Raw genomic sequence first — 22,154 nt, forward strand, 5'->3', positions numbered from 1 at the left:
TAACCACTGCACGTATGTATGTCTCTATTGGTGTGGGATGTTCTCATTCGACCTAAGTCTTGCTGGCAAACATCAGAACAAGGGCCGAGGTTCGTGCTAGTTTTAATTGGTAGCTGCCATAGCAGCCTTGTATGTGCAGGATACAACTTTCGTTGGGCTTACCTCAAGTTGCCATTGGCTTGCAACGATCTATCTTGAATATTTTGATCCTTGCTGCACCAAAATAAGTTATTCCTCGACAGAAATGCATTTTAAGAGGTTTTTTGACTTGTTTCCCCCATGCACACACATACAAACAGCCTCCAAGGTTTTTATCAGAGCTCAGCTCTCGTATCTTTCAGTGCATCTCTATGAAGTGGCCACAGAGGAAAGCAAACATTTGTTCATTCACAAATGGAGCAAAATTGCATGTTGCAGGTCAGTGTTTGTAATGGAGGCAGGCAGTGTTTTCTTCTCACTACAAGTCCTCTGCAAAGAGACTTCCCAAAGCAAAGAAGGATATTTCAGTTACTTTATAACAGGCTGCTTTGCAACTAATACCAGTGACAAAATGGGACAGGTGCTTGTAAGAGCAAGGAGAAGCATGATTTGCAAGACACCAAGCAGCCCTTATGAGGTACAATGTGGCCTCGAATTCCTCTGGAATTAACAGTCATCAGCATTTTGGAGAAGAACTCAGCGTGGAGGCAACATAAAGAACAACCTTATGTCCCCCTGCTCTAAATAGAGCTGCACTATGGGATCCCTGCAGAAACAGCACAGCGTGTTGAAATCTGGTGTTTCCAAAGGTGCTGAGCAGCTCTGTGATAAAGAAGATAAGCCTGAATCTCAGTGACACTGTTAGCAAAACGTCCCCACCTTAGAAGCCCTCTTTGCTCTGCTCTATGGTTTGATTTTGCCTCCCTTTCCACCAACAGCTGTGCTGAGCAGACTCAGCTATTCCTCATGGATTAATCTGCTTAATTTGCATCAGCTGGGCCACTGCTCTCCTGCAGCCCCTGCTCTCTGCTTTTGTATGACTGCATCCACCAGTCATTAGAGTAATTGCAGTGCACAGCTCGTTTTCCAGATCCCATAAAGAAGGTGCATCCCTCTGGAGCTCCTGTAGACCCCATGGGATACGCACAAATCCTGAGTGGATGATTTCTTCATTGACATTTATGGGATGGCAAATAGTGCTTTTGGGCAAACTTCTTCATGGCAAACTCCATGAGAGCATGGAATGTATGATGTGCAGCTGTGTGCTCCATATATATTGCCCAGCAATCCCTAATCAATAAGGAGGAGTGTGCTCCTGCAGAAGGATGTATCTGCATTGAAATCTCACAGCCTCAGCAGTTCTTTGTCAGGCAACAAAGTGGACGGTGAGGGAAGTGGCAGGTCCCACTGTGAGCGCATCCTCGGTGGGAGGGGGGAGGTTTTAATTAAGCTGACATTTCTGATAAGCAAATGACTGAAGAGATGGCTGTGCTGTGCTGTTACCAGGAGCCTCTGCTGGGGCACGAGGAAGGAAAGAACCCGACTGCAGATTGCCACCAGCTGACGCCTCGCCCGGTGCCAAACTGGGATGCTCCTGAGCACCATCACTTAGTGCGGGACAGGGAAGGATGACATCCGAGTGACTTCTCGTGCTCGGAAATCCTTCTCCTCCACCCCTGAAAACCCAGAGGAGAGCTTCTGAACCTGGACGCTGTCGGTAAACCCTATTCGTGTTCGTGGGGAAATCTGGGGGCTGAGCATCAGCGAGGGCTGCAGGTGCTAATTAACGGCAACGTTAATAAATCCCTCCCCTGCCCTCCCTTCTCCTCCCTCTTTTCCTGCCTCCTCCTCCTCCTCCTCGGGGGCGCGCTCGCCCGCCCGGGAGCGCGCAGTGCGGTGCGGCGATCCCCGGCTGCGGCGATCCCGGCGCTTCGGTGTGGGTAAGAGGGGCCGGGTTTGAGGGTGGGGGGGGAGAGGAGGGTCGCGGTACCCCCAGCCACAGCCGGAGCTTTAGGACTGCTTTACTCCCTCATCACCTCCACAGATCTAGGATCTTGCTGCCTGCTGGGTTCCCCCTTCTCAATTTTTTTCCCCTTTCCTCGGAAATGGGCCAAAACTGCAATGGGAAGGGGATGGGGGTGGGGATGCTGCGTGCGGGGCTCGGGCATGTGATGGGGTTTTTTGTTCTTACGTCACGATATCGCGTCTGTGTGAGCGATAATACGCTGATGTGTCAGCTTGGGGGGGACAGGGTAGGGAACACGGGGTGACAGGGCATATTTCAACCCCAAATCTCCGGGTGGAGCTTCTCCTTTCCCCCCTATATTTAGAGCTACAATCGCGTCTCCCTTCTTGAAAACCCAAGGCTGGTGAAACCCCTCCTCTGGCCTTACCGGGGAGGCCTCTCCACCAGCACCTGGGCTGTGATGCTGCAGTAGCAGCCCTGGTGATGCTGTGCTGTGGATCTGCATGCACTGGCTGAGCCCTGCAGAAGGGCTCGCTGCTATCGATCAGGCTTCTGGAGGTGGGGAAAGTGCTGAATCATTTGTACTCCGGCTGGAAGGGCGGTTCAACTGTTCCCCATCTCCGGGAAATACTCAGAAATGATTTGCAGAGGCTGAAGAAAACTCTGTTGTGTTTTATTGTGGCCGAGGTGGGAGTCCCGTGGGCCTGAAAGAGAGGTACTGTCTGCCTTGAGCACAGGGTGATATCCTCTAGTGTGGCCTCAGCTGCTCCTCAGACAGCATAGCACAGGGAGAATGCATGCTTATGTCTTGCTGAGGCCTCCGAATTGGACTTGGGGGGGAGCTATATGGGTTAAGGTTGGGGGATGGAGGGAGGTTGTCCCTTTTGGGACTGGGGTGGGCACATGAGGTTCGCTACCCGCGTTGGTTTCTCTTTCTTCTTTTGAATGCTGTCTTTGAGATGGTTTTCAAGGTCGGATCCTTGGAATAAGCATGTGGGCTATTGAGCATTTGTGAAATTCAGGCGGGGATGTTTGTCTGCTTTTTGAGAGGCAGTACAGAATGCCGGAGGGATGCACACATTGCAGAAAAACTGGAAGATTGAAATCCAGCCCAGATGCCTGACTGGTTTAAGATGGATGCTATGGCGGTGTCAGCGTTTCCAGGGCGCTCCTATCAGATTCTAAGGACAAAAGCAAGAATCTGGTGACTTTTATTAAGATGCTGACTCTTTTATTGGTGGTTGTGTATCTGTAAAATGCCCGTCCTTTGGCTCAAATGATTGCCAGTGTGACTGCTTTGTTTCCAGACAACTTCTTTGCATGGCCTATCCTCAAAGAGAACTGCCCAAAATCAGCATCGCCTTCTCTTTATTTAAGGCCTTCAGGCCGAACCTTTGCTGACTTTCCTTTTTTGTGTTGTGTGGCTGTAATGTGAGTGCGACATAAATAATGCATGGCGGCCTTCTCAGCTGACTGAGGATGGGCTCGAGTTGTTAAGTTTGAAAATGGACTTTGTTTTCTGGGGTTGAGGTTGGGGGCTGCCTTTGTCTCGTTTGAGCTAAAGCTGTATGACAGTGCAGCCTATGGGATCAGCAAAGCTTCAGAATCACCCAACAAGATGCTCCAGAGGTTACTGAGGCCTCGGTGTTCCATGACTTTAGTTGCCTTGGTTGTGGCTAGGGATCTGATTTAAACCGAGTCAGTCAATCCAATCACCTTGTCTCACAGCTAATGATTAAATGGAAAACATCCCGAGCTCTTAAATGGTATTAATTCATAATGAATTATTTGCCTAGCTGTGATCTAATTGTCTTTATGTTTGTGGGGCTCGTGTATAATCGATGCTGCTGCTGGCAAAGTGCCACCATGAAGGCTTTCTGCAGTGCACAGGCATTAAAAGTGGTCATGTAGCTTTAATTATAGTAGCAAGAAACGAGGCCTAATCCTTCATGCCTGTGTTCCTGCTGGCTGGCTGAGATGCTGCAAGGATGCTGTGTGTACGAAGCCCATGGGTAGGGGGTCTTAGTGTGGTTATACCCCACTAAATGTCAGTGCCTGGGATTAAGGGAGAAGGAGGGAGGGATTTAGGAAGCAGGAACATAGGAGATAGTAAACATAGTAAATAGTTTGGGAGGGTAATGTTAACTTCCCACAGAAGCAATCCTTGCTTCCACTGCTCTGGTTTTGACCTGGCTGGGTGACCTCATGTCCTTGGGACAAGCTTGTTGTGTGAATTATTCATGCTCACCGAGTACCTTGGCTCCTTTCTTCCCATCCCTTTAACCCCATTTAGCAGAAATGTGGTAATTTGAGGGTTTCTTTATCAAAATGCAGACTTGGCAAACTGAAGGGCTTGTAGAAATGTAGAATGTGCTGCGTGCATGTTGATGTGTTGGTTTTAATGTATTTGTCTTTGTAGCATTATGGTATGGAGTCTCGTCAGCACCAAACCTTTCTAAGTAGATAAACCCAAACAGCAAGGCAGAGCTCCCTTGCTGTATTCCTATAGGGCTTCAGTGAGGTCTGGAGTTGCCTGGCAGCTGCAGAGATCTACTTGTTCAAGTGAAATCAGTTTGCAAGGAAACCAAGGAAGAAATTTATCTATGTTATACACAGAAAATCAGTTTTCACTTGAATTTGATTTGAAAGCATGGGAGGAGGCTTTAAAAAAGAGAAATCAAGAAGGAAAAATAAGCTCTGGTGCTTCCATTAAGGATCTTTGTTCTTCTTTAGTTTGCCTTCATCATAATATTCCCTCGTATCTTAAAACTGAACCGGCAGCCCAAACCATGCATTGTATTCAGTTACAGTTCTTGTCAGAGAGGTCTGGTTTGTCTCCTTGCCCTGTGGGCAACTCCTTTCAAGAGACATTCTCTTGATTTTAAATATTGTTGGGTGACTTCTGCTCTTCCCCTCCCCTGTCTGCTGAAGCAGGTTGGGACTTTGTTTTTGCTTTTACCCTCTGCTGTGCTGGGTAGTCGTTGCATAATTGCAGTGATACAGCTTGGAGTGAACGCGCTCGAAGTTGTTGTTATGTTCAGTCAAATCCCCCTCCTCCTTTTATTTATTTATTTCATTCAAATCCAGAACTGAAAGAGACCTTGCTGTGTTGTTATGGATTAAAACAGAGGAGGATTTAGCCCTCAGCCCTGCTTATAGGGATCACAATTCCTAGTCAATAAGATAGGCGGCATAGGATTAGTGGCCAAATAAACAGAGATGGTCTTGCGTGGCTAAAGCAGGTTAGAAGTTCCTGAGGATGACATACAGGGATCCATCTTCACCTTGCCTCTTCAGTGCTTCTCAGTCTGTGTTCCTTTGGACCTCATCCCATCCTCTTGATGCAGCTCCTTTTATTCTCACTGTGCCTTGAGGATGTGATTTAGAGACAAGCCCAAGGGCACAGAGAGCAAAGCATCCTGTCCTGACTGCAGGCAGAGCCAGAAGGAGAGCAGGATGCAGGCCTCAGGAGCAGGGAATGGAGATCCCCCTTCATAAAGCAGCACCTGGGAGACTTTTGTTAGCATTACTGTCTCTCTCTTACTTGGTCTGACATGAAGGCTGCTTAAATTCTGAGGCTGACAGAAATATCAGTGCTATAAAGTTGGTTCTTTATAGAGTCAAGGTACAAACCTGGTGCGACTCTCCTGTCTTGGTGTCTGCAGTGGTATTTGAGGCTTTGCCAGCTTCATGCATGAAAGCTTGTGCAGTCCAGGGTGGTCTCACCTCATGCCAGCCCTGCTCCAGCTGGTTCTGCTGATTCTTGTTATAGGCAGCAACTAATCACATGTTCAAAGACAAATGTAGGTACAAATGATGAACACTTGGCATTGTCTGTCCTTGATGCTGCTCATCCACCTTTGGAAGCAAACACTGAGCCTTACTGATGCCAACATTAAAAGAAACATAACCCAGAGGGTTGGTGCAAGATATTTAGCCATAGAGGTTTGTTTTAATTCCTGGCAGGCTTTCTCCTATTTTATGCCTCCTTGACAGTAGGTTTTGCAGGCTTCCAGCATGGGGAGTGATAGGTTCCTACAGACTTTCAAAGTCACAGCAAGCATGATGCCATCTCACTGTCAACCTGCATATTTTCTTCCTCCTGAAATGCCCTGGCACAGATGGGCAGGGCTGGCAATTGCATTGTGAGCTGTGAGATGGATCGGATGCTTCTTGAATCGGCAAAGAAATGTCACAAAATCTCCTTCCTGTAATGAAATGTTGACTTTTTCTTTCTCGTGACCTCAAATAGCTCCGAGTTAAGAGGAAAATGCAGGGCTTCTGAAACTGAGGCAGATTACCTGAGGCACTAACCTGTCGCTCACGTCTTTCCTTTGTATTAAGTAGTTGCTCCTTAAGCAGGAAAAGCAGCTTTTATTTTCTAGGCATTACTCAGAAAGAAATGCTCTTGGACAAACATGTAAATCCTTCTTCTAATGTTGTTGTCCTGATGTTGTCTGTGTGTTTTGGATGCACAAATAGGACGTATCCTCACTGCTCTTCAAGATTTTAATACTACTTAACATATAGATACTCACTGGAGGCCAACGAAGCCATAGACTATGCTGTGAGCCCCAGAGAGTGCCCCATTCCCCTAATTTTAACCGGGAAATGTGATTAAATAATGATGCAGGCTTAGCAAGGAAGAAGGCAGTGTGAGGTAATAAATCATTTGACAGTAAGTGAATAACTCATATTCAAGTCAAGCCAACAAAGCAATTGCAGGCCGACCATCCCACAGACGTGGCAAAAAGGCAGATTGCTGAACCACTGGGGTTTTATTCTGCAATTTCACTCGACATTTCATATGATTCAAGGTTTAAAACAGCTGTTACAGGCTGGTACTCTTACCCTGTAGATAAGGAGCTCGGGTTGCTTAGGTTGGCACGGAGCGCCGCTGCCGCTCTCCATGGTGCTGAAGCCGCCGAGCCTCCCCATTCCATAAGCAGCAATAAGAAGGAGTAATAGGAATGGATCGAAATTAGTGTTATCAAATGGATGTCAGATGGGGGGAAAAATGGATGGTAGGGTGGTTGGATGCCAAGATACGGCACCCAGCCTACCAGAGTTTGAGGAGAGTTTGGGCAATGAGCTCAGATTTATGGTTTGAATTTAGGGTTGTCCTGTGTGGAGACAGAAATTGGACTTGCTGATATTCATAGGTCCCTTCTAACTCGGGTTAATCTATGAAGGATGCCCTCTCCTTCACAAGCATACTCTCAAGAAGTAGAAAAGGTTACTTGGAGAGGCTGGGCAGCTTCTATCCTCATTAGATGGGTGTTTTCAAGATCTGTGTGCTGATAAAATGCTGAGCAGCCTTGTCTGACCTTACAGCTGATGCTGCTTTCAACAGGTGGTTGAATTAGATGACCTGCTGTGGTCCTTACCAGACTGAATTGTTTTGTGATACATTGCCTTAAGGGTTTCTACCAACAAAAACCAGACCCCTTCCTCTTTGTGTCACTTCAAACACTTTTCCTCTTGTACATAGGCTGGCTGCCATCCCTCATGTAACTGTGAAGAAGCTTTTATTGGATATTTACATGGCCTGGGGGCAGGATGGGGGGAGGGAGGGAAAGAAATTACAGCACTGCCTTCTCACACAATACACTGAAAAGGTGAAGACCATCCCTGACTCTTGACCCAAGCCTAGAATCTTTACTTATAGCCTGCTCAGTTAATGAGGAGCTGCCTGTGCTCTGGTGTATGGGTGGTGGAAATGTCACTGTACCTCAAGCAATTTAGATGATTAGTATTGGGAGTCAGCCTGCATCTTGTTCTGTGAGCTCTTAACAATTCCACAGTAGGGTATGGTACCACCAGCTGCCTTGCATTTAATTACACAGCTCTGTTTGTGATAGCTGGAAGAGTTACTAATATGCCTAACAGCACAGCATGGCTCAGCAGTTGATAAAGACACATCTGTATGCTGAGCTGTACCCTTATTGAGTTAAGGGCATAGAAAAAGCTCCCTTTCTTGCTGTCACTTAAATGGTGTCAGGATTCGTGAAATCTTGCTTTCAGATTCCTAACAGACCCAGCTACAAAGACTTCTTGTTACAAGCTCATTGGCTTCTGTTCGAACCCCTGTGACGTGTTCACAGATGTGTGCAGGCAAAGTGGGAGAGAAAGGAGAGTGAGAGAAGCGAGTCTTTGTAACCATGCATGTGTGACAGCATGCATGGGACCTGTGAAGCTCTGCTTTCATGACGCATCTGCCATGCCCCCAGACCATGCTTTGGCAGTCATTTTGAGTTGTCTGTCTGCAGTTGAATTGCAAGTCTTACAGAGAGGCTGGGAACTGAAGTCTTGGCTTGTTTTTACTTCCCCCATTGCAAATTCAGACCGGTGTGGCTAGGTAGGATGTGGTGCCCTCAGCAGTGAAGCTGTTTGTATGAGTGTGAGCTGAGAAAAATCACTTGAAAACTGTATCAAATCAATCTACTTAATAAATTGATAATCCTATTTCCTTCTTCCATTCCATCTAGTAAATTTGGATTTTTAACATAAACTATCTAAGGCTGCAGTTTCAAAACAGAAGTCCCTCCCTTGTGCCCAGCAAAGCTGGATTAAGCCATGCGTGTGTTAGTTGATACAAAATACATGGGCTGTGCTTATTACAAGACAAACGTGTGTGCGGTATCAAGTGTCCTTCAAAGTATTGTGTGACATATCCCAGGCTGACATCTCTCATTGACAGATCTGGTACCCAGATGCCAAGGCCAACAGAGTTTTATTTTCTGGCCACATCAGCAGCTGGGTACATGGCTATGTATTTTGGTTGACCTCGTCTGAAATCTCCTGACCACAGTGACAGCTGTGAGGCTAATCTGGCATGAGCTCAGTATAGCAGACTTCTCTTTAATGCTGCATCTAATGTTCTGCTGTTTGCTGGTCTGCCTCACTACCCCAACCTTTCTCTTCAAATAGAACCACTTTTTAACAGTGTTTTGGCTTTCAAATGTGGGTGGGACTGGTTTCTGTGAGTGCCAAGAGATGAGATGGGGAGACTTTGCTTTCTAAATGTTCCAGTGAGGTTCTTTACCTGGGAGATCCTATGTTTGCTCAGCTCTGATGTTTCTTCCTTCCCCTTAGCTTGTTCTGCAGGACAATCAAATGTGATTTATGCTCATGTCCTTAAAACGGCCCTGGTCTGTGACCCACACTAATACGTTTAAAAGACAACTTAATCTCAATTAAGAGAGGAGTCAGGGACTTGGGTAAGAATAAATAATTACTGCAGGAGGAGGTTAGATGAACTAAGCACAGTGTTTGGATCCTCAGTTCTAGGGAATCATGGCACTGTCCTGGAACTATGTACATGCAAACCTAATTCATTCTCAGCTCTCCATGGCATCCAGTTATTCTTAACTTAAGAATTAACTTGCTCCTCTAAATGCCTCCCAGAAATCATGTTTATAATGGCAGTTACGTAATGCAGAATAGCACAGTCCTCTTGTGGAAGTCGGGTTCACCTTAACTCATGAGGTAGAGTGGGGTGGGAGGAGCACAGATCTTGGTTGAAGGGACCAGTCAAAGCAGAAGAGCCTGAGAACGGAACTTAAATGTATTGCCTCTTAGGCTGAGCAAACATATAATTAACAATAAGATACCAGGGTGGTTTTACAAGGCAGCTAATTGCATTTTCAAATGTCAGCTTGCCGGTTCTCATTTAGTCTTCATTCAATCTGGCCTTTGTCAGAGCACTGTCTGGTTTTAAATGGCATTTTCTTCTCCCTGTGCTGATGGAGAGTCTTCTTCCTTTGTTCTCAGAAAGCTCTAGTAGGTCACCTCCATGCTGTTCCCTGTGCTTTATGATGTAGGCTTCTGTTTGCTGATGTCAGGGAGGGAGCTGGCAATGTGTGGACAGCCAGGAGTGGGATTCCTTGGGTGGGAAGAAGATCCTGTCGCTTCTGCAACTTGTTGAATCTACTGCGTGGCTGAAAAGTCTCTGCTCCACTTCTCTGGGTATCAGCAGAACTTGTTTTAAAACTACATCTGTGTAAGGTAAAAGCTGCCAGTATTATCTTTTCTGTGTACATGGTTTCTGTTGGAGGAAGTGCTGCAGCAGGTTGCTGTCATGGGATGGTATTTCACTTACACTGACCAACGTGTGTGTGTATCATAGGCAGAGATTAGCATCATCCTCGTGTTTGAGGCAGACAGTACATACATGGTGTCAGCTCCAGCCACCCGCCACGCAGTGAGCAGCAGTATGTCACTTTCACTTAGCATAGCCTGGGATGGTGTCCTCGCTGCTGACCAGCTCATTGTGCCTGGCTCAGGCTGTGATAAGCAGGGAAATGGCACTAATGAACTTTTCAGTGTATAATCCCTGACATGCTTAGGCAGGAGTGGTGTGACTTGACTTAAGGATGGCTTTGGACTGCCTGTGGTGGCAGAGAGCATAATGGAGCTAATGCTATCCAGTTAGGGCTTGGATGCTGAGAAGTTCTTGGCACTGCTGTGTGTAGTTATGCTGGGGGTAAGCACTGCCCTCCCTGTGCTGCAGCTGGCAAAGATGCTCAATCAAAGGATCTCCTAGCAGAAAATAGAGCCGGGTTCTGGAAACCCTCATAGATGCAGGCCTCTAAAATGACCAGTTTTACTGGGCATTCATCCCCTTTCCCAGCCTCCTGGTTGTCCTCAGTGTGGGGGGAGGTTTGGCTTTCATAGCTTTGCAGAGCCACAGGGTGCTTGGGCAAGCAGCAGTGGTGCCATCTGGGGATGTGAGATCCCAGATAGCCCCATTCCCTTGCCCTGCCAGTGTGAGGCCATATTTTCCCTCATGGTTTGGTGAGGACAGGCTGGGTGCTATTTCCAAGCAATATTCACATTGCAAGGGCTGGCTTGTGTTTCTCCTCGTGTCAAGAAACCTGGAGGGCTTCTAAAAGGAAGCACTGGGTTAGCACAGAGTATTTATGCTGCGGCTGCTGGATGCATGAAAATGCTGCCCTTTCCTGCCTCAAGTCAGGATGTCAAACAATTTGATGACTTGATGACCTCAAGATGTCAAACAATCTGCAGCAAAACTTGGTTCTCAGTCAGAAGGAGGTCTTGCAAAGAGCAGGAATGGGGTATGGTACATGCACAGCTGCAAAGCTGCGTGCCAGCAAGCAGAAAGCTGCAGCTCTGCATTGGAAGTGCAGTCTCTGACTATTGTTCAGCAGAGTGGGGTCTGAGCTGTGCTGGCGATGTTCCCTGCTATTGATTCTGAGCAGATGTTGAGATGTGGGAAGGCAGATGGAGCCCCATGGTGCAATTACCTCCCACAATGGGGTGGGCAGCGCTGAGCAGATGTCACATGGGGATGATGTCGTGGTGGCTCAGCTCTGGGTTTGGGCTGCTGGGAGCCTTTGCTTGTGAGGTTTGTCTTTAGGATGAACACAGTTCTGGTCTCAGGTAAATGAATCTGACATCCGGGTAAAACCCTAATTGTCCTGGTGCTGAGAGGGACTGCACAGCTCGGAGCAATGTGTGCCATCGTCTTTCTATTTCTGAACTGCAATCTGTGACAAATCCATAGACATCTTCAGCATTGGGCTCTAGAGGGCAAAAGAAAGGCTTTTGGAATTTGGCTGCCATCAGCATGTGCTTGTACCTAATTATAGCCCAGTGCTGGCAGCTGTGGCTCCATCCTTCTACTGCCAGACAGAGCAGCACAGGCCCAAGTTCACTTGCTATAAGAGCACGAGCTGTTATCTTCTGCTAAGACAGTGACCTCAGCACCCTGTGCAGATGTGTCCTGGGGCTGAGGCCCCATTCTCTGGGGCCTTTTGGGTGCAAGAAGCCTTCAAGTCCTGCTCTGCTGCTAGGGATGCTGGATTGAAGAACTGCACGCTGATGCAGCCAGAGATGGTGTGTAATGAGTTTCAAATATAATTGAAATGAGCACATAGCTGCCTCTGGGACTCTAGGAGTAGAGCAGCAGTGGTTCAAGTGCAGGCTAGAAATGTATGAAGCTGTTAATTGGGACTTCTGGAGGGTTTTTAGAATGCAGCCTGAAGAGTTAATCAGGCAGATGAAAGACATCTTCTTCCTGGAGAGGAGCTGAAGGCAAATCACCTCCTCTCCTGCCTCAGTTAGGGGTAAGATGAGATTCCTGGGGTCCTGCTTGTTCCTCGTGCCTCATCTCTTTGGATAGTGGCAGTCTGAAAGAAGTCCAATAAGGAGGGAAAGCAGGAAAATAAACCTGAGGAAACAGCCCCAATACTGGAAAATATCTGCGTGATTTCCTTCAGGACAAAAGCAGAAGAAGAGGTATTTTGTTAGTTTATTCTGGTCAGAAACCTTGCTGGATTCTCACCAAGTCTATGCTGGGTGGGGGAGCTGAGGGTTTTCTCTGCCCTTGGATGCTGTTTGTGGGCACCCACACCATGAATGCAGAATCCCATCTCCTTTCCAGCAGCTAATTGTCCCTGCTGGGTATCCCTTACTGCTTCTAAAGGCCTCTTTGGGTTACCCTGGGGGGGAAGGAAGAACCAGCAACTGCAGTCTCTTCCTGTTCAGTACAAGCCCATAAGCAATCAATGGGATTTCAAGGATCATGAAAAAAGAGCATGTCTTCTCTTCCTTGGGGAGCTTCTGCTTGTCCTCATTATTCCCCACCTCCCAGCCCTGCAGCTAGTGCTGTCCCCACCATCAAGTAATAGAGATACTGAGTTAATCCCTGGTGACTTCGTTCATCTTTGAGCAGGGATTATTTCTGCTGGCAACGAGCCCTGACTCTGACCACCCATAGCACAGTTGAGTCCAGCACCTTGTGAAGCCCACCCCTGCATTGTGTTCTCTTTCCAGTCCATCAGAAGCAGCTGATCTCTGCCATGATGGGAAACTGATACCCAAGACTCTGGCAGCATCCTGCTGCTGGATTAAGTAGGGATGCTTTGGTCCTCTGAGGGTGATGGTGCTGATGTGCTCCATGGTTTGTCCTATGGGAGCCATGAAGCTCAGGATGTGGATGGACAGCAGAGTGTTTGGGGGCAGGGAAGCATCACTAGGGACACTACATGGACACTGCAGCTTCACAGCCCTATGTTGTGTTTGGTTTCTTTGGGATTAGAATGGTTCAGGTGAGGATCTACATCAGGCATTTGTGTGGGCTGAATTAATTCACTTTTTCATCTCAGTTCTTACTTTAGCTATTCAGGGTTTACTCCACAAGATCGTGTTTTAATTTCATCAGAGAGCAGGAAAGCGTTGTCTGGATGATGAGGAAAGCAGAGGCAGAAGTAATGGGGGGACATGGCTTACAGGGCATAGTAGTGATGAGTTGACAATCTTGTCCAACCTCTATGATTCTATGAATCAAATGGGAAAGATGGGGCTCATGGTTTCAAGGCCAGAGTCCTGCTGTCCCCATTGCACTCACCCCTTATCCTTCTCATTTTCAGCCCCCCTCCCCAATGCTTTTTGTGGTCAGAAATGTGCTTGGGATTGCTGGCTTGCCCCTGGGCCATTGCCCAATCTGAATAATCTGGATCAGCGAGGCTACCCATGTAATTATCTCAGCAGCTATGCTGGGTTAATGAGAAACACAGCAGTGGAATTGGGCTGAGATCTATTCATGGTGGTTATGATGCCTTTTCATGGGGGAGAAAGGATCTGGGGCATTATTTAGACTGAGTTTCATTGGGCTTGTTGTTAAATTAGCTGTCACAAATAAAACACTGATCAGCTCACAGTTATTAGGGCTGTAATTGCTACTGAAGGGTAAGTTTTGCAGCAGTGTTTTGGGGGGAATTGTGTGCTCTTGTTCATGGAGATAAGGATGTACCCATTGGCATCGCATCCAGTGAGCTTTAATAGCAAATGCTTGTGAGAGGGGAGCTGTGAAACGGTGTTTGCTCTGAAATATTGAGCTCTTGGTACAGCTGAGCTGGGAGTTGTTCTTAGAGGGCACCTTCAGGCTCTGGGAAGCAGAACTGAAGTGTTTCCTTATAAAGGTGCTGCTGAGCACTGCTGAAGCTCAGCCCCCCCCAGCACAGCACACTGCAGGACAGCCAGAGCCACAAAGACAGCACTATTTATGCCCGTTTAATCAGGGAAATGGAAATAGCATTTAAATAAGATGGTAATGAAGTTGTGGATCAGATTGGTCGATTCCTCATTTGAAGATACAAAGGGAAGCTTTGTTTATTTCAGGGGTTTATCACTTCTGTTCTTGCCTGATTAGTCTTAATCTTCTTCTGCCCTTTGCTGGGAACCCCCCCATCTCTATTCTCTGCAGAAGTCCATATGTAAGTTTGTGTTTAACCCTCCGGGGAAATCAGGCCACCTATATATCATTTAGTGACTTCAGACAATTAACCTAACAAAGATTCCCCTCTCCCCCACCTCCTTCCCCCATCTGTTTCCTAATTACCAGTGGAACTGGGCTGCATAGGCAGACTGTGCCCATTTCTTTAATTAAATCACCTCTCTGCAATGTTTTGTGGTCGCCTCTTTAAAAGCTGGGATTTGCTGTTAGGGGGGGAAACAGTAAAACACAGGATGGACCATGAAGGCAAAGGAGCCTGAAAAGTATCTGAGATGCAGATTTTGGGGCTGGAATGAAGAATAATGTCAGGTTTATTCTTATCTTGGATCACGGTGGTGGATGTGAACTCTGACCTGAAAGCTCAATGTGAGTGTTCAGTGCTTTCCACCCACAGCTGGCAGAAGCGTGGGCCAGGGAAGCTTTACTGGGTGGGGAGAGAGCTTCCAGTTCCCCATTCAAAAAGGAATAATGCACATGTCCCTATGTGCTGGTACAGGCTGTCCTGCCCTCCCCTCACTGGGTATGGCTGCACCCAACCACCCCCATCCCAGGGGAAAGCGTTTCTCCCTCAGCAGCTGGAGTCTGGCTGGCAGAAAAGCACTGAGGCTGCTGGAGGTGCCGTTAATTAATGCAGGGCAAGGCTGGTTTGGGCTGCATTGAAACCTGCTGGGAGGTAATTATCAGCTCGCTGGCTCCGAATGCCTTCAGTGAGTGGCAATGCTGTGCGATTTGAGCTTGCAGCTGATGTTCTGCATCTCAGGCTTGAGCATTGCAAGGGACCAAAGCAAAACTGCCCAGCAGCGGTGCCGGTGATGCAGTAAGTGATTCAGCAGAAGGGTTGGGGGAGCCAAGCAGCTCTGCTCTATTTGTGTTCCCATGCAGTGTTTGAGTGCTGCTCAGGTGTTGCTGCACTGTTGTCTTATGGTGCATGGGAGATACTGACTGGAGTGTGTGCTCTCCTTCTTGGCTTCCCTTGTTTAGCCTTTGTACTTTTAGGCTTCATCTTGTTCTTTGCAGTGTTCTTGGCAGCATCCTTGTTTTTGGGCAGGGCTGTGGCTATAGAATCAAGGGGATGCTCTCCTGAAATCCCTCTGGCACTGTGAGATTGAGAGCAGTAGAGCCGAATCCCAGCAACCTGAGCAATGCTCAGATCAGTGTGTTGGGTGCTGAGGTTCCTTGGGATTCATCTCACCCTTCAGCATCCTCATTGCTTTGGTTTCCTCAACTGCAAAATGAGCTGCTGCTGGTGGCAAGGGGGGAGAATAGTGCTGAAATTAGTGGTGAAAGTGCTTTGAAATCTCTGGTTTGGAAGCTGGGATGGGGAGCTGTGCTCTCTGAGGATGTCACATAGCTCTCAGCAAGGCTGGAACAAAAGGAAACCGCATCTGGAAGCAGCAGCCGGTGGTGCTGACAGCCGGGGACGTGGGGACTGGCCCTGGCTGGCACCGAGCCCCCTCCCTGCTGGCGTGGGGGTGGCCGGGGACAGAGTGGGCAGTGTCCTGCACCGCTGCTCCTGCCTTATTCATGGGGGAAATCCAGCGAGAGCAGGGAGAGAAGTGTTGTGGTTGTTAATAAGTGCTATTGTGCCTTCTGCTTGCAGAGATGGGGTGGAGATAGCACAGCCCCGTGCCAGGCAGGACTGGGGAGGGTGGAGAGGGAGGGATGCTCTGCGATGCCGGTTGGAGAGGGAGGCATTGAATTGGGGAACGATGAAACTGGTGGTGGGAGGTGGAGGAGCCTGAGCAGACGGTCTCGTATCTGTGATCACAGCGCCTTTCGACTTGCCCGATTTCCAGCCCTTCCCAAGTTGCGCAGGGATGACGCGTGGCCCCCCAAGTCCCCCCCTCCCCATTCCTGCTCTCGGGGCTGGCGCTGTGCCGGATGGAAGCAGCCCGTCCCTCTGCTGGTGGGAAAACCAGCGATCACACATGCACAGCTAGATTCGATTAGGGATGCTCCTCTTGTAGCCCCGAGCTATAGCGCAAGATATCAAAGAGTGACTCTGGCTATTCGTGTTATTAAAGAGCCTCTCCTTGCAGAAGGAGATGGTGGACCTGCAGTGTTCTGGGTGCAACCCCATGGCAGTCAGGTGCATCCTAGTCCTTCATGCAGTGCTGTGCTTTTGTTTGGGTCTGAGCTGTGTCCGAGTGTGAGGGATTTTGTTCCTCCCCAAACCCAGGACACAGGCATTGAGCCCCAAGGTGATGGCAGGAGGTATTCAAACAATAGCAGGAGGTATTAAAGCAATAGCAGGAGGTATTAAAGCCCCGGGCATGAGTCAGGATTGAAACTCCTTGGGGAGGTGATAAGTGTCCTCTTCCACTAACTGCACCGAGTGTTTTCATTACTATTTAATGGCAGGCTTTGTCTGCTTTGCTCAACCCCTCCTTGCTGGGGGCTGTTGGGCTCTGGAGACCCCCAGAAAACATTCAGAGGAATGCAGAATGCTCGTTGGTGACCTGGAAAGCTGCCTCCCTGCTTGCCTCCATCCAGACCTGAGTGCTGCCATGCACAAGGAGGACGATGCACTTTGCTTCTCCCTGGCTCATCAATGCACCCTTTCCTCAGAGCACTGCTCCAGTTGGTGACACAGCCCCCAGGGTTGGATGATTAGGGTGTAATTGCAGCCAGGTTGCTCTGGTGATGCTGTGTCGAGTTGTATGCATCAACCTCACCTGTCTGTTGCTGTAATTTGAGCTGATTTAATACGAAAGGCTCTCAAAAGGTTGGCTGGGAAACCTATCCTAATAGCCTCAATAGCAACAGCAGTGTTCACTGCCAGTTTGTTTTCAGTGTGCTCCATGAGACATCTGCTACGGATTGTCTTCATGGACTCACATTCACCTGCAGATTAGTTCCCCTGTGTGCAGCTCAGAGTCTGACACCTCCCTCCCTCCAGCTCATGAAGCATCTCAAGTTGGGAACACAGGAACCAAAGCTTTGGGGTAAGCTCAGCTTTGCCACCTTGTGTGTTTCTCCTTCCATGTCATAACCATGCGCTGCAACCACAGCAGTGAAAGGCAGCTCAGAATTACACCCCACAGATCATGCTGAGCCATCAGCACCGTGGGGTGGGAAGGGTACAATGCACAGAGCCTCCCCATGGCCCTGCAGCGTGTCATTAGCAAATGGGATGGGGACAGGCATGTGTAGGGGCTGATGTGAAAAGATGATTGTACTGCTGGGACTCGAAGGATGGCAAATACATTTGCACGCCATCTCTCTCTCTGTAGGAAGAATTTGCATAAGAGTATATAGGAAATAATTAGCATAAAGTGGCTGAAATGTGGCTGTTGGATGTGGGATGGGATCCCAGGAGAGGATGGTTGCCTGTTAGGGCAGAGGGAAGGGGAAAGTGGCTCCAATCCATAGGACCAGGAAGGCTGCTTGGGCTGTGGTGGAAATGGGAAGGAGACCCCTGGATTCCCAACCACTGTATAGACAGCAGAACTCAGTCCTTCCATTGGAACCAAGTGCTTTTTCCTTTCTTATTTGTGAGTGAATGGCCTTTTGCTAAGGGGAGCAGAGAGCAACGTCCTCTGCCTGGCTGCTCCCAAATGGGAGGCTCAGGAAATGTTGCTTTGGACAACCCAATCTCATAATCCAAAACCACTGATGCCTCTATTCCATCAAACCCTATTGCCACATTTAAACAAAAGAAGATGTACGATAGGATGTGCTGTGTCTGAGTTGGGAGGGAGGAGCCTGAGGGGCTGTTGTAGCTCTCACTAATTACTCATGAATAATTTTTGAGGTGGGGACCATGCTCCCCTCCTTCCCCTTCCCATAGGCATCTGCATGAGTGCGGGTTGCCATGGGCACACACTGGGATGCAAAGCTCTGCTCATGGCAGCCCTGGTCCTGCTGCTCTGATCCCTACGTGCTGTGAGTGCCTTTAGTGCTGCTCCTGCATAGAAATACCTATTTATTAAAGCTCACATCTCTCATCTGTCTCAAGGTGCGAAGCTTTTGCTAGTGCAAAGTTGGTAGCTGAGGTGGCTGCTTGGGGTTTAGCGCTGCTGTAATATAATGCTGCCCATCTGTTTGCTGAGATGCATCAATCCATGATGTGTTTGTGCCCCCAGTTTCTCCTTAGTGACTTTGCTCCTCACTTTAAACTCACAGCGGTGGCAACCTTTACATCCAGTCTCACAGCGTGCTCCATTGCAGCCTTCTTAAATCAGAGGATGTAAAGAATACAAAGGGTTACAGGTTTGGGCTGGAGTGAAGGCTGGAAGGCAGACATTATGGGAATTGTATGCATGCCTGAGCTGGAGGGAGGCTCTGACTGGAGGCTCTGACTGCTTGGCATCCACTTGTCACATGGTGTGTGTTTGGATGCCAGATGACGGCTCCTGAGGTTGCTACCCAGAATAGATAGTTGCTTGTTCTTAAGCTAATTGCAACCCTTTCAGCTGTTCTCAAAGCGCCAAACTTTCTCTGTTCTGAAAATTCCTGGAAAATGCCTGACGTTTTCCATTATGCTTTGCAAAGAATGCTTTACAAAAGGGGGGGGAAAAAAGCAATCCAGCAAAAATAACCAGCTGTTTGTAATTGTGAGGTCATTAGCAGTGGGGAAAGAAAGAAAAGCTTAGGTTTGCATTGAGCTGCATCTGTGGGCTCTGCAGTGATTGCATGGGGTGATTTGTGGAGGTGCTGGGAAGGGTTGGCCAAGTGAATGCGGGTTGGGATCAACCAGGAGAGCATCTCTCCTCCTGGGACAGCCCTATTGTATAAATCCCACATGGCCCTGCTTGGAGCTGGAGCTTATTAATAGGAGTCCCTTGGCACCTTCTGCTGTGATGTGAGGCTGCAGCTGGGGGATATGGGTTCAGCCCAAAGGGATCTGGTGGCTGTTCTCCCTTTGTTCATGCTGGTGTTAAAGCTGCTCATGCGATAAGGGCATTGCATTGCGGTTTGGTTCATTAGGAGTGAAACCAGCAGCAAGACCAGGAGGCAAAACCCAGCGTCTCTCATCCCTTGTTGTGGCTTGAGAACAATTGGAGCTGGCTTTTCCCCTCTGTTCTTTGAGGGGGTTTAATAAACGAGCTGTGAAAATATCTCTGGGGAGAGATGGTTTTTTAATGTGGTTCTCTTTAATGCATACGATGCTCATGTTATCAGAGTCTGTAACAATGTCTTGAAGGGGAGAAATGCATAAGTGGGTTGGGCTGCTCTGTGCCATTGACTCTCAGGGGGATGTGAGCATGTAACTCCATGGCAGCAGGGCATCAGCCCTCGTGTCCTGCAGGTGGTTGGATTGGTGTGGACATCATAGAATCATTTGGGTTGGGGAAGACCTTTGAGGTCAACAAATCCAACCCCAATTCATCCCACTGTGCCTGCTGACTGCATCCCTCAGTGCTGCCACATCTTCCTTGGGCACCTCTAGGGATGGAGACTCCATTATCTCCCTGGGCAGCCAATACAGAGAAGGAATTCTCCCTAATATCCAACATGAACCTCTAAAATCACAAGTGAGTGTGTAGCTTTACTCTGGGTTCAGTTCCAGTCTCAAAGTCAGTGCACAAAACAAGCTTACACAACTCCTTCAGTGCTCAAATGGTCTGGAGGCCTGGAAAGCCTCAGCAGCGTTTGTGCCAGAGGAAAAGAGAAAGAAACTCTTTCCAAAACCATGCTTAAAAAACAAAAACCCAAACCAAAAAAACATCTACTATTTTCCATATTGCTTCAGCCAGCATGAAACACGCTCTGCATTTCTAGATGGTGTTTTGTCCTGGGTGAAGTTGAGCTGGGAGCCTGGGAAACGGGTTGTGAAAACCATGGCTGGGTGTAAGAGGTGTCCACGCCAGCAGAACCACAGCTGCCAAATGGATCACAGCCAGGATGGGGCCACCAGCAATGGAATAGGGACACAGCACTGGGCTGGGGACATGGAGACAGGGCCATAGGATGGGGACATAGCACTGGAATGGGGATATGGAGATGGTGCCATGGGGATGCAGCCCTGGGATGGAGACACAGGGATGGGTCCATAGGGATGCTACCTGTGCTGGTGATCTCCAGTGCTGCCCAACCTGGTGGCTCCTCCTCTACTTGTGCAAAAAGGGCAATTGGGTGTTTGACTGTATAACCAGAGTGGTGTTTTTGTTCAAGCTTTGGCATGTAGAAATCAAGAATCTTGCTGATTTAGCCCCTGGTTCCCAGTCTTGCCTCCCTACCCCTTGTTGCTTGTCAGCTGCTGCGTGTTAATGGCTTTTACGCTGATGTTTTGCACTTAACGCTTGCAGCAGTTCATCTCCATAGTGCAGAGCTTGGCTGGATGAATTCGAGATGAGACAGTTGAAGAGCTGAATATTTAAATTCTCCTTTGTTTTCTGCTTAAATTCCACTATTTATCCAGTGAACTTTTCCCCCTGCTTACAGCTCGTGTCAGTGACAGGAGATCAGTGCTTGCTGGGATCTGCAGGACACGTGTTTCCTATCTCCAGCCTGTGTTGTTCCAGTGCCTTCCCAGATTTACAAACCAGTTGATTTATCTTCCCATTTTCCAATGCTGTTGACTGGGTATGGATATCACCTACTATTGGTGATACTTAAAGACCAAACACCAACCTCATCCTTCTGTATGTATAACCTTATAGTGTTTTCTGGCATAGGGAGCAAGTAATTTGTATCCTGTACTCAGCCCTGAAGGTTAAAAGCAGCTTTGTTGCCAACTCCATGATACAGAAGCCAAGTGCTTCTACCAATTAACTTGTTACAGTTTAGAAGGGGTCTTAATAAAAAGAAAGCAGATGGTGAGAATTTCATAGGGTGTAATGCAAAAACGTGCTAGGAAATGTGCAAAAAGGCAGCACTGCTGGGTGGTGTTTCCCTGCAAGCTCTGAGCAAAGGCTGTTTCTTGGGGGGGTAATAAATGAAGTGTGAATTTGATGCTGTGATGGGTGATGCCACGCTGTCTGTTGTTGAAGGCTGTCTGAGCTTTGAGGCTGTGGACAGGCAGTGGGAATGGGGCCAGCACAGAGTTGTGGGTGGGTGGGAGGTGTGTAGACCACCAGCTCCACCTCACCAGCTGTTGATATGGGTGAGGGGGAAGTACTTTAGGCGAAGCTTTGTAAAGCCATTGGTGTGCAGGTGATGGAGCTCAGTTACATCTCAGTGAGTGGCTGAGGGGGCACAGAGGAGAGCTAATGATTCCCCTCCTGTGATTCCCCGCTTGTAATCAGGATCCACGTGTGCAAAGGGCAAGGAAAACTGGTTACCCAGCAAAGGAAACTGCAGTTGTCCTGAGAGATGCAGACTTGGTCATTCAAGCAGCCTTCCAGATAACTTTATTTATCTTTTTAATGTAATATTTTGGTGAATTTCTGTGTCTTTTTGGGTCTCGTATTGTTTTTTTCCAAGCTGTTCTGTGTTGTAGTGCTGTCTAAAGGCTGTACATCAAAGAGCTCAGGGATGAAATGTCACATTTGTTGCTGCTTTGCTTTGTCACCGCTGTTGAAGAGCCTGAGGTTTGAAATTAAATGTCAAAGGCGCTTTGCAGAACATGGAAACCAGATGTGCTCCATGACTGTGTCTGGGAAAGACACTTTATTACCTACATGGACTCATTTAGAGTGATTTATACTGGGAATGGAGCTGAGACCCAATGTAATGATATGGTTACAGTGAGTTGTGCTCTATGCAGTTTGGTTATCTGGACCCCCTGGTTGATGGATGGATGGATGGATGGATGGATGGATGGATGGAGCAGTGCCCACACACCATGGCTGACTGTAAGGTGATAACACAGCTTGAGGGCCCTCAGCTGAGCTGGTGTCTGTAAATACAGCTCACTTACAGTATTAATCATCAGCAGGTGTGTTCCCATCTTGTTGGTGTCACCTGCGTGTGATCCGGTTACCGGCCTCACAGATGGAGACAGGAGAGATACATGGGAGGTGAATTGGATGAGAAGGCTGCTCTCAAGGCTGGTGATTCCAATGC

At 48.1% G+C, this 22,154-nt stretch overlaps 1 protein-coding gene across 39 annotated transcripts in view; it reads left to right on the forward strand.

Annotated features, from left to right (window-relative positions):
• The first annotated feature begins 1,869 nt into the window (after positions 1–1,869).
• The window catches only part of NFASC (neurofascin), a 70,923-nt gene continuing 50,638 nt past the window's right edge, over positions 1,870–22,154 (forward strand). For 32 of the 39 annotated variants that reach the window (XR_014938622.1, XM_085526771.1, XM_085526784.1 and 29 more), the window contains exon 1: positions 1,870–1,919. The gene's annotated coding sequence lies outside the window, so the exon portion shown is untranslated. Of the gene's footprint in view, positions 1,920–2,333; positions 2,661–16,981; positions 17,150–22,154 lie in introns of those variants that run through there. The other 7 variants (XM_085526772.1, XM_085526776.1, XM_085526796.1 and 4 more) reach the window with 3 other exon arrangements.

The sequence above is a fragment of the Coturnix japonica genome, chromosome 38 (genome assembly GCF_054131305.1).
Source record: "Coturnix japonica strain WE chromosome 38, WE-NBRP24, whole genome shotgun sequence".
Lineage (NCBI taxonomy): Eukaryota > Metazoa > Chordata > Aves > Galliformes > Phasianidae > Coturnix > Coturnix japonica.